This window comes from Symphalangus syndactylus, chromosome 9 (genome assembly GCF_028878055.3).
Source record: "Symphalangus syndactylus isolate Jambi chromosome 9, NHGRI_mSymSyn1-v2.1_pri, whole genome shotgun sequence".
In the NCBI taxonomy this organism is placed as follows: Eukaryota; Metazoa; Chordata; class Mammalia; order Primates; family Hylobatidae; genus Symphalangus; species Symphalangus syndactylus.
This window is the reverse complement of record NC_072431.2, coordinates 66,269,855-66,282,241: the sequence shown is the minus strand read 5'-3', so window position 1 is coordinate 66,282,241 and position 12,387 is coordinate 66,269,855.

Sequence of the window (12,387 nt, the reverse complement as noted above, 5' to 3'; positions counted from 1 at the left end):
GATCACTTGAGGTCAGGAGTTCAAGACCAGCCTGGCCAACATGGTGAAACTCCGTCTCTGCTAAAAATGCAAAGATTTGCCGGGTGTGGTGGTGCAAGCCTGTAGTCTCAGCTACTCAGGAGGCTGAGGCAGAAGAATCACTTGAACCCAGAAGGTGGAGGTTGCAATGAGCTGAGATTGCACCACTGCACTCCAGCCTGGGTGACAGAGTAAGACTCTGTCTAAAAAAAAAAAAAAGAAAAGAAAAGAAAAGAAAAGAAAAAAGAAAGAAATTCCTAGGAGGCCTCTTCTTCTACCCACCCGCCTTGAGTTTTTTGTCAGATCAGGGAGAGCCCTGTGGGATGCAGTTTCAAATGAGCCCCTCATGAATGCAGGGCAAGGACTGTTTGTACTGGAGCTGATGAACTCCCAGGAGGACTGTGGACCCAAGGACCACCCCTTAATCCCATGCACAAAATGCTGGACCAGAACAGAACTTCCCCAGAGTGGGGCAAGAATGTTGGGTCTATCAGCTCCATCTAGCAACACTAGTGCAACCCACACAGTCGCACAGGGTCAGGCACTTGGTTAATGCTCTGCTATCGCTGTCTTGAAATTCTTAATCACTTTTAAATAAGAGGTCCCACATTTTCATTTTGCACTGGCTCCCTGCCAGTTTTGTCCTGGTTGAGAGGAATGATTTTGAATGTGACGTTGTGGGGAGGGTCAAACCATCTCTTGATTCAGGCCCAAAAGATCTGGTAACTTGGAAGCCTAGGGGTGTATTAAACAGAATTTTCTTTCTTTTTCTTTTTCCTTTTTTTTTTTTTTTTTTGAAAAGGACTTTCACTCTTGTTGCCCAGGCTGGAGTGCAATGACATGATCTCAGCTCACCACAACCTCCGCCTCCTGGGTTCAAGCGATTCTCCTGCCTCATCTTCCCAAGTAGCTGGGATTACAGGTGTGCACCACCACGCTTGGCTAACTTTTGTATTTTTAGTAGAGATGGGGTTTCACCATGTTGGCCAGGCTGGTCTCGAACTCCTGCCCTCAAGTGATCTGATTGCCTCGGCCTCCCAAAGTGTTGGGATTTCAGGCGTGAGCCACTGCGCCTGGCCCTTCATTTTCAAATATGCTGAATAATAGGATTTAATTAAAAGAGACATGATTGAACATCATCATAGTAGCCAAAATAGCTTCTGAAAAATTATTTTACAGCAGCGGTTCTCCAAGTGAGATCCCTGGACCAGCAACAATCAGCATTATCCAGAAAATGTGAATTCTCAGGCCCTATCCAGATCTGCGGAAGCAGAAACTCTTGGGGTAGAGCTTAACAATCTGTGGGTTAAGAAGTCCTCTGGGTAATTCAAATGCATGGTAAGGCACCTCCCCTTGCACTTTAAACCCTGTTGAATTATGAATGGGTCTGACACCCTCCCAGGTGTGAGAACCTGACTGTTTACAAAGGAAGAGCTTTCCCACCCCCTGGCTCATTTGTTGTGATTGACACCTGGGCCACCACACAACCCTCTTAGCTACTTCTTATTGTTCCCAGTCTTTAAAAATCTACCTCATGGAGTTTTCATCAAGTTACAATTCCACCTAGCAGAAGATTACAGGAGAAGAGGTAGAGTGAGAAATGCAAATGGGAGAGCTTCATGTGAAAAAGGACAAAAGATGGAGGGGGTATTTGGTTGATTTTTGCCAGCTATTGCAGGCTTTCTCATTTATCTATCATATCTATGTATCTATCCATGCATGTATATATGTATCATCTATCTATCTATCATCTATCTGTCTGTCTATCTATCTATCTATCTATCTATCTATCTATCTATCTATCTATCTATCTATCTATATTAGTCTGTTCTCAAGCTGCTATGAAGAAATGCCCTAGACTGGTTAATTTATAAAGAAAAGAAGTTTAATTGACTCACAGTTCCACATGGCTGGGGAGGCCTCAGGAAACTTACAATCATCGTGGAAGGCACCTCTTCACAGGGCGGCAGGAGAGAAAATGAGTGAAAGCAGGGGAAATGCAAGATGCTTATAAAACCATCAGATCTTGTGAGACTCATTATCACGAGAACAGCATGGGGAAAGCTGCCTCCATGATTCAATTACCTCCACCTGGTCCTGCCCTTGACCTGTGGAGATTATGGGGATTACACTTCAAAGTGAGATTTGGGTGGGGACACAGAGCGAAATCATATCTCTTATCTATCTCTATCTCTCTATCTATCTATCTATCTATCTATCTATCTATCTATCATCTATCTGTATGTCATCTATTATCCATCATCTATCTGTGTTTGTCTACCTGTCTTTCTTCTATTTATGTAACTATCCTAGTGTGTCCTTCTGTTAGTCTATCTGTCCCTCTGTGTACCTGTCTCTTTGACCGTCTACCTATATGTCTGTATGTGTATCTATTCATGTAGTTGCATTTTGTTTTTTTGAGACAGAGTCTCACTCTGTTGCGCAGGCTAGGCTGGAGTACAGTGGTGCGATCTTGGCTCACTGCAACCTCTGCCTCCCAGGTTCAAATCATTTTCCTGCCTTAGCCCCCTGAGTAGCTGGGATTACAGGCATGCACTACCACGCCCAGATAATGTTTATATTTTTAGTAGAGATGAGATTTTGCCATGTTGGCTAAGCTGGTCTCAAACTCCTGACCTCAGGGTGATCTGTCTGCCTCAGCCTCCCAAAGTGCTAGAATTACAGGCGTGAGCCATCGCACCCAGCCTACATATTTTTTTTAACTGAGATGAAGGATAATGGAGAGTGAAAAGTAAGGGAAAGAGGAGGAAAAGGATTTGAGTAAAATTTGTAACCTCTAGGAGCCTCAGATTCTTCAGATGTCAAAGAAGCATGTGTGTGGGTGGGGGTGAGCGAGCACAGGTGTTGTTGTGTGTGTGTGTAAAACTATCATTTCACAGGATTCTCATCAGGCTTTGGTGAGTACATTTGTTCCAACAAATCTTCTGACCCACACACAACGTGGTCAGTTAATGGGAATAGCAGTTGAGCCTGAAAGGGGAAGGAATGGGGGACAGGAGGGGAAGGAGGGAACTGTGAGGTACAGGCTAATCAACAGGGAGGAGGTGGAGAAGGCAGGAGAAAAGAGGATCGCAGGAAAGACAATTGCAGAGAAGAAGATTGCAGGTTCGGGGCCAGGCCGAGGTGGCCGGAGCAGGTTAAGTCAAATGATTACAGATGGTGAAAGGGGAGTTGAAGGTGGAAGAGCCTAAAGGTGTTCTAATAAAGACATCTCAGAAATAAAGGGGAAAAGCACTTTTTATGGCAGCAGCCAAAGAACCTAAATGAACATGTCTTTAAATGAATTGCGTGTTGATGTTTCATGAGCCAAAATGTGCCAAGACTGCCTGGGGATGCTTCTCCCACCACTTTCCCACCCACTCCTGACCAAGTCGTGAAAATATATACCTGCTTCTCTCTCCAAGTCGTTCTGCCAACTAATTATCTGTAAAGATTCAAATCATGAACTGAAACACCACAGCTTTTTATGGGCACTAGGGGAGTATTAAATAGGGAGATTGGAAGCAAAATTAAAGTTCCCCCAATAGATTTTGTGGGGGGATTGATAAAAATCTGCTTTTAATTAAAAATATAAAGAAACAAGACCTCCTATGCATAAACAGGGAAGTCTTTGGGGCCTGGTCCCATGGGCAAATGCCGACAGATGCCTACTGGGATTTCGGCCTCTGCTGCCTGGTTTGTGGGCCTCCGGGAGGAGTGATTGATGGGCTGGCTGGATTTTCGGCTGAGAGGCCTTGCTAATAGATACACGAAAACAGAGGCTGTAATGCAGCTCACAAGATGAAGTAATGCGCTTGCCTCTGTCTAGGTGGGGAATTCAGCCAAGCCCTGCGTTTTAAATAAAATGAGGCTTTTGTGGTTCTTGGCATGGGCTCGCCAGTGCAGGCTAACCTTGGCATCCGTGTGCCAGGCTTTCTCTAGCATGTGGCTGCGGGATTGACATGGGTTCAGAGACTATCCAAGGGCGAGGATACTGGGTTCTGGGGACTTTCCACCTCCAAGCCTGTTCCTGTGTCATCAAAGGCTTGGCGATCTACTTTGTTGCTCAAGCTCAAAAGCTAGGAATCAGCTTTCATTCTTCCCAAATCGCAAATGTATCTTAAGTCTGTTCATTCTTCTCTGTTTTTCATTGCTACCACCCTATGTCCACCACCAACATCTCTTACCTGAATTCTATAAAGCCCTCTCAATTAATCTGTTATTTCCATTGCTCACCCCTCCACAATCCAGCTTCCTGCTAAAGTCCAAATAATTCTTTTTTTGTGCAATGCTTGGCAGGAAATACAGTACAGCCCAGTGCTTCCTACAGGAACTGAAAAACCAGATGGCCTGGATTTGAATTCCAGCTTCCACCTCCTATGGGCTCTGTGAGCTTGGCAAGCTCCTTAACCTCCCTGTGCCTCAGTTTCCTCAGCTGTAAGATGGGGATAATGGTACCTACCTCACACAAATTTTTGAGAATTGATTTGGTGTAAATAAAGTACTTATAACAGTACCTGATAGTTAATGTTAATTTACTATACATATGAGCCTTAGTAAACATATGCACCTTGCTATAAATATAATGGCTAGCTATTATTTTGCTTATTATTCTCATCAACTTCCCCTTACTTTTATTTTTATTTATTTATTTATTTTAGAGAAAAGGTCTTGCTCTGTGGCCCAGGCTAGAGTGCAGCGGTGTGATCATAGTGCACTGCAGCCTCGACCTCCTGGACTCAAGTGATCCTGCCACCTCAGCCTCCAGAGTACCTGAGACTACAGGCACGTGCCACCATGCCCAGCTAATTTATTGTTATTATTTTTTGTACAGACAGGATCTCACTATGTTGCCCAGGCTGGTCTCAAACTCCTAGTCTCAAGTGATCCTCCCGTCTCGGCCTCTCAAAGTGCTGGGATTATGGGTGGGAGCCACTGCGCCAGGCTCCCCTTGCTTTCAGACAACCCCAGACTTCTCTGCATGACCCCAAGGCCATGCATCATCTAGGTTCCACTGGTGTCTCCAATCCCTGGTTCTCTCACTCACTGTGCTCCAGCCACACTGGCCTCTCTGTTTCTCAGAGCAGGATAAGGAGGAAGACTAGACTGATGATTGAAAGCTGGTGTCCTTGTCTGCTGGAGGAGGGTCCCCAGGGTAGGGCAAGTAGAGAGGAAATGGGCTCACCTATTGCTGACTAGAGGGGATGTGAGGCCAGGGAACCTGGTGAGCTCTGAACTCCCCTTCATCCTGATTATACCTCACAGCGTCTGTGATTGTGGTTTAGTCCTAAAAATGCAAAAAATTCCAGTGTTTTGGGAGGCTGAGGTGGGAGGATCGCTTGAGCCCAGGCATTCACGATCAGCCTGGGCAATGTAGTGAGACCTCGTCTCTAAATAAATTTTTAAAAATTAGCCAGGTGTGGTGGTATACGCCTGTATTCCTAGCTACTTGGGAGACTGAGGTGGGAGGATTGCTTGAGCCCAGGAGTTGGAGCCTGCAGTAAGCTATGATTGCACCACTGCACTCCAGCTTGGGTGACACAGAAAGACCCTGTCTCTAAGAATAAAAATGCAAACAGGAAGAATGAGATCATAGCAAACACTGGTTTTTCCAGGGCTGTTGTCATCAAGAACGTGAACTGGATCTGATTGTGGGGCTCTTCCCTTCAGTAAGCAATAATTAAACACCTATGATGCACAGAGCATCAGGCTAGAGCTGAAGACATATATCCCATCCATTCACTCATTTATTCATTAGTCCACAAATACTAAGCATCTTCTATGCATCAGATACCAGATTAGGTGCTTGGGTGTGTTAATCTGCTCTCATGCTGCCGATAAAGACATACCTGAGACCGGGTAATTTATAAAGAAAAAGAGGTTTAATGGACTCACAGTCCTACATGGCTGAGGAGGCTTCATAATCATGGCAGAAGGCAAAAGGCATGTCTCACATGGCGGCAGGCAAGAGAGACATTGTGCAGGGAAACTCCCCTCTATAAAACCATCAGATCTCTTGAGACTTATTGACTATCATGAGAACAGTATGGAAAGACCCATCCCCATGATTCAATTACCTTCCATTGGGCCCTTCCCATGACACATGGGAATTACAGGAGCTACAATTCAAGATGAGATTTGGGTGGGGACACAGCCAAAACATATCATTGGAATATGTCTGTGAGCAAAATAAAGATTTCCATTCACAAGGAGCTTACAGAGTGAGTGGAGAGAGAATAAATCTCCACTTAAAACAATAAGTATAAATATAATACAGTTTTATAATATGATAAATGTAATAAAGATATATTATTTAATATATAATATAAAATACAATACATATAGTAAATAAATTCATGTATAATAAATTATTCTGGGTAACATAAAAAGCACAGGAGGGTAACAGGGGTACAGGGGTGAGGTGCAGTTTTAAATATGGTAGACAGGCTAGGCCTTGCTGAGAAAGTGACATTTGAGGAAAGTCTAAACCCAGGTGAGTGAGTGATCCAGGCTGCTCTATGGCAGAAGAGATTTAGGCAGATCCACCAGCCTTTACAAAGGCTTTAGCTTTATTGAAAATCACTGACATAAGGCAGATTGATTACTAGGAGAAAAGGCATACAAATTTATTTAACATGTATACACAAGGGCCTTCAGAATAAAGACCCAACCCCCCAGTGAGTTACAGAAGATTATATGCCATCTTGGCAGGGCACAATGGCTCATGCTTGTAATCCTAGCACTTTGGGAGGCCCAGGCAGGAGGATTGCTTGAGGTCAGGAGTTCAAGACCAGAAGCTTATAGACAATTTTGAGGTCACGGACAGAATGGAGGCCTGAATCCTGGTAAAACAGGTTATGCGAAAGGAGCAGGGAGAAGAATTCTATTGAGGGGATTAGTAGGGAGAATGAATGGATTGGGGAACTTGTAAATAGTTCTCTTTGGAATTTAAATGATCGTTGGAGACAATCCTCATACTTGTAAAAGGGTCTATTCAGGTGTGGTTATGTCTTGGTCTCCTTTTCTGCAATAGACAATGAGATAGACAGAAAGGGGAAGGAAAAACAGCTGTTCTCCCTGGTGGTTCTGGATCTCAGGTAGATAAAGGAATTTGAGCTTCTCGGGTGTGGAGGTAGGGAGGCCAGAGAGACCCTGAAGGTCCTTCATTTCAGCATGTCTAAATGCCATATTTTGGGGTATTGGTCTCTGAGTCAGTGGGTGTGAGAGACAAGAGGCAGAACAACTGTACTGAGAGTATTCCAGCAGGCAGTCGGGCAGACATGAGCACGGCAGGAGAGGACAGCCCCACTCCAAACCCAGCAATGTCAGGCAGCCAGCAGGTGATGAGCAGGCGGGTGGCTGTTAAGCTGTCTCTCTAAAATATAATTGGTCACAGCCAGTGCCAGGGAAAGGCAGTCTCCCCATAGACAGGAAAAACCTGAAACTGGTGATCAGCAGCTTCCCAATAAGACCTCAGGAGTTGGGCGAGTGGGCTCAAGCATGCACCCTAAGAGGCAAAATGGCCGAGTTTCACTGGTCTATGACCTTCCTCTAGGAAAACTTGACTGGTAAAGGAAGAACGCCTCAAGTGAGCATGCGTACAATTTCAGGAAACACACTGCGCATGCGGCCCCTCCCAGATGCTGGAAGGCCACTGTGCATGTGGACAGCCCACCCCACGGGAAGAATCAGAGGAGAAGGGATGCAACCCTCCGGAAGCAGAACAACCTATAAAACCCCAAGTCCAAGGTTAAACTGCACTTGATCTCTCAAGTCGCTGTGTGGTCCTCTTCCAAATGTACTTTACTTAACCTTTCATTCCTGCTGTAAAGCTTTTGCATAAACTTTCATTCCTGCTCTAAAACTTGCCTCAATCTCTTCCTATGCCTTATGCTCCTGGGTAGAATTCTTTCTTCCTAGGAGACAAGAATTGAGGTTGCTGTAGACTCAGGTGGATTTGCCGCTGCTAACAAAAGGGACCCACGTACACAGACTCCATGTATCTTGTTCACCTACTGTGTGCTTGGCACATAGTAGGTGCTCACTAAATATTTCTGAAATGAATGAATCCATAGGACATGGCTACTGATTGAATGTGGGGCAAGAGAGAACAGAGTGAGGACCAGGCCATTGATTGCAGTAAAGGCTCAAGTCATGAGTTACGCTCAGGAGAAGTAGGAAATGAAGGAAAGAGGCAAACAAATGAAAACCAGAAAACAAAGGGGAACCAGAAATAAGAAAACAAAAATTCAACCACACATGACCAAAGACATGGGATCCGACCCCCATCTGGAGCTTCTAGACCAGTGGGGTGTGGAGACCTGCATGCTTCAAAGCTGAATTTTTCTATAGAAAAGAACCCCAGCCCAAGAACCAGACTTCTTGGGTTGAAATCCCAGCTGAACCTCCTGCTAGCTCTGTGATCTTAGGCAAATTACCTCATCACTGTCAGTGCCTCAGTTTCCCGGGGTGATTGTGAGGATGAAAAAACAATACTTGCATAGGGCTTGTGGCAGCACCTAGCATATAACAAGTGTCTGATGCACTTAGCTGCTCCTGTTAATTATTATTATTATTTTGAGAGGGAGTCTTACTCTGTTGCCCAGGCTAGAGTGCAGTGGTGTGATCTTGGCTCACTGCAATCTCCACCTCCCAGGTTCAAGCAATTCTCCTGTGTCAGCCTCCTGAGTAGCGAGGATTACAGGTGTGTGCCTCCGCGCCTGGCTATTTTTTTTTTTTTTTTTTTAGTAGAGACAGGGTTTCACCATGTTGGCCAGGCTGGTCTCGAACTCCTGACTTCGTGATCCACCTGTCTCGGCCTCCCAAAGTGTTGGGATTACAGGCGTGAGCCATGGCGCCTGGTTGTTAATTGTTATTACAAGAGAAGAGAGCCCAGTATAAAGTGTAGAGGCATGGAACATCAACATAGGGTCACAGTGGGCTGATAGGTGCCAGAGGCTGTGGCTATGCGTTGCAGCCATTGGTTCTGTCTGTCCTTGAACTCGAGGTCCCAGGACAGATTGATGGGGCCAAGCAGTCTGCAGGACTGGGAGGCCAGAGGAGAGAAAAAGTAAGAGGGAAAATGACTGTTAATGAGCAGAAGAGGGGCTAGGTGTGCTGGCTCAGGCCTGTAAGCCCAGCACTTTGGGAGGCTGAGGCAGGCGGATTGCTTGAGCCCAGGAGTTTGAGACCACTATGGGCAACATAGTGAGAACCCGTCTCTACAAAAGATTTTAGAAGTTAGCCAGGCATGGTTGTGTCCACCTGTAGTCCCAGATACTTGGGAAGCTGAGGCAGGAAGACTGCTTGAGGCTAGGAGTTCGAGAACAGCCTGGGCAATGTAGTGAGACACCATCTTCAAAAAAAAATTAAAACGTTAGCCAGGAGTTGTGGGGCACACCTGTAGTCCCAGCTACTTGGGAGGCTGAGAAGGGAGGATTGCTTCAGCCTGGGAGTTCGAGGCTGCCATGAGCTGTGATCGCACCACTCCACTCTAGCCTGGGAGACAGAGCAAGATCCTGCCTCTAAATAAATACATGTATGAATTAAGTGGGGAGAAAAGGACTAGACCCCTGAGTCCTGAGGTTAGCAAGGAAATGAACCCATGGCTTCTATAGTGAGGGTCTTTCTTGAAGGAGCAGAACAAACTTGCCCAGGCAGGGCAGCAGCTAAGCTTCCCGAATGCCCGAGGGGTGGAAAACACTCCAGAGCTATGATTTCAACCAACAGCCTGAGCAGATGGGTTCAATAAAGCCAATGGTTATTTACATCAATGCAAAGACTGCCTGTGTTTATTTCTGGCTCCTGGGGTCTGGAAAGGAAAAGGAATGACTGAAACGAGGAACGTGCTGAAAGGCAAAAAATGGACAATCTAACAAGAAAAAAATGTTCATGCTTAGCATAATCACTTTCATCCCAGGGCCTCCAAGGGCTCAGTGAGGGGATCTGGTAAGCCCTCCAGAGACCTCAGACTCATACCAGCTGGAACCCCAGAAGAAGGCCCTGGGAATCGCTCTCTTATGGTCTGGGAAACATGGGGCTGGGAATCGGGGGAGTAGAAGGGATGCCTACTCAAGTGTGTGTTGGGGTTCAAATCTTGCCCCACTCTTTACTCGCTGTGTGACACTGGGCAAGACCAGAATCAATCTGGCTTCCTGGACCAGGCTTGGTGGCACAGTCCTGTAATCCCTGCACTTTGTGAGGCTGAGGTGGGAGGATCACTTGAGGTTGGGAGTTCAAGACCAGCCTGGGTAACATAGTGAGACTCCCATCTCTACAACAAATAATAAAAATTAGCCAGGTGTGGCTGCACACACCTGTAGTTCCATGACTCGGGAGGCTGAGGCAGGAAGATTGCTTGAGCCCAGGAGTTTGAGGCTGCAGTGAGCTACGATTGCAACACTGCACACCAGCCTGGGTGACAGAACAAGACGCTTTCTCTTAAAAAAAATTCTGTACTTCCGTTCCCACATCTGCAAAGGGAGCTAAGTAATGAAACATCCCTTGGAGGGTGGCGGGACTTGCTATTACAGTTAGGGAAGTCTCATTTGGTCATGTGGTGGAGGGACCTTCTCTGCCTCCTTGACAAGTTCATGCCATTGTAGGCATCTCCTGGGGAAGGTAAGACTCACAGACCAACCTTGCACCAGCTTTTGTCTCGCTCTTTCCAGGATTTGGGAGTAAGAGAATGCAACATGATATTCCTCCTAGCTGATATGCCAGGCAGGCAAATCTAGGATCTAAGATGAGGAAATCTAGTCTCTAAGCCAACTCAAGCTCCCAGAGGCAGGGGCTGGGCTATCCTGGTTTAGTGGGGAAACAGAGCCAAGCCTGATAGCTTGTCAGAGGCACTCAGGATGCTATCATTATTGCTTGTGGTTTTAGAAAGTGCTGTGGGATTTCTGGCTAAAGTATGCTGTGTGTCCAGGGGAAATGCTGTTTTTCTCTCCATGCAATGGAGCCTGGAACTGCCTCTCTTCTCCCATGTGGACAAATGGGAATGCCCTGGAGAGAGGCCATCAGGGGAGCAGGGCTGAGTCTCCCATAAATCAGGAGGTTCCATAAATCTCTTAACTCCTACTTTTCTCAGGGGAGAAGAAAAAAAAATTACAAGAGCATGCAGGCTTTTCTAAGTCTGTAAACACTCTTGTCCATGGCTCTCAGGGGTTTCCGTATGAATCAGGCCCCACCAGACTCAGTGCCAAGCACACAGCTTTTTAGATATGACCTGGCGGCTTCTCCACCCGAGCATTTTAAGAGCTCTCTGATGCGGCAAATGCTTCCACAGAGCCTCACCATGGGAAAGCTGCCTCCCACTGATGCATCTGTCCTCAGATCCTGGGTGCTGGGAAGCTGGACCAAGCTGTTAGGCTGCCTCATGTCAACTGGGAACCACTAATGAGCTTAGAGCCATCATTAAGTCAAGGCCTGGTCTGTTTCTTCATTTTGCCTCCTACAGCCTTGGTTGTAGAAATGCTTTTATATTATATTTTATTTTATTTTTTGCTGGAGGAGGATACTGACTCACTTGCCTGGTACCAGCTGCAGTCAGTGTTGGACCCAGCATGCTAGTGCTCTCCTGTTAGTAAATCTCTGCATGTGTACTTTTTTGCCTTTTTTAGACAACAGGGATTTCTGCATTGGATGTCACCTATAAGGCATGTTCTCTTACTCACTCCTGAATCCCAGCAATGCCTGGCATGTGACAGGTGCTAATGAACATTGACTGAATGGATGAGTGTATAAAAACAAGCTCTTTTGGCCAGGCGCGGTGGCTTGTGTCTGTGGGATCCCAGCACTTTGGGAGGCTGAGGCAGACGGATCACCTGAGGTCAGGAGTTTGAGACCAGTCTGGCCAACATGGTAAAACCCCATCTCTACTAAAAATACAAAAATTAGCCAGGCACCTGTAATGCAAGCTACTTGGGTGGCTGAGGCAGGAAAATTGCTTGAACCCATAAGGCAGAGGTTGCAGTGAGCCGAGATTGTGCCATTGCACTCCAGCCTGGGGGACAAGAGTGAGATTTCGTCTCAAAACAAACAAACACATAAAAAACAAAAAGAAAACAACAACAAAAAACAAGCTCTTTTGCAAAATGGACCAAATCAGAGAAGCAAGCAGTGGAGATTGTGAAGGGGTTGGGGAGTGGGATGAATTAACCCGACTGCAGGGCTGGCTCTACAAGGGTATGGCGATGGGGGAAGAGAGAGCCACTTGTTCAAATGACAGAGCCCAAGGGATACAGGTAAACTGACTTCATTGGGGCTGCCTGTAGTCCCCAAAGAATTCCCAAATGCAGGGGCTTTGGGTTTGCTGCAGAGGTCTATGGAGAGTGACATTTATTAAAGTATGGTGAGCGTCAGGGCTTC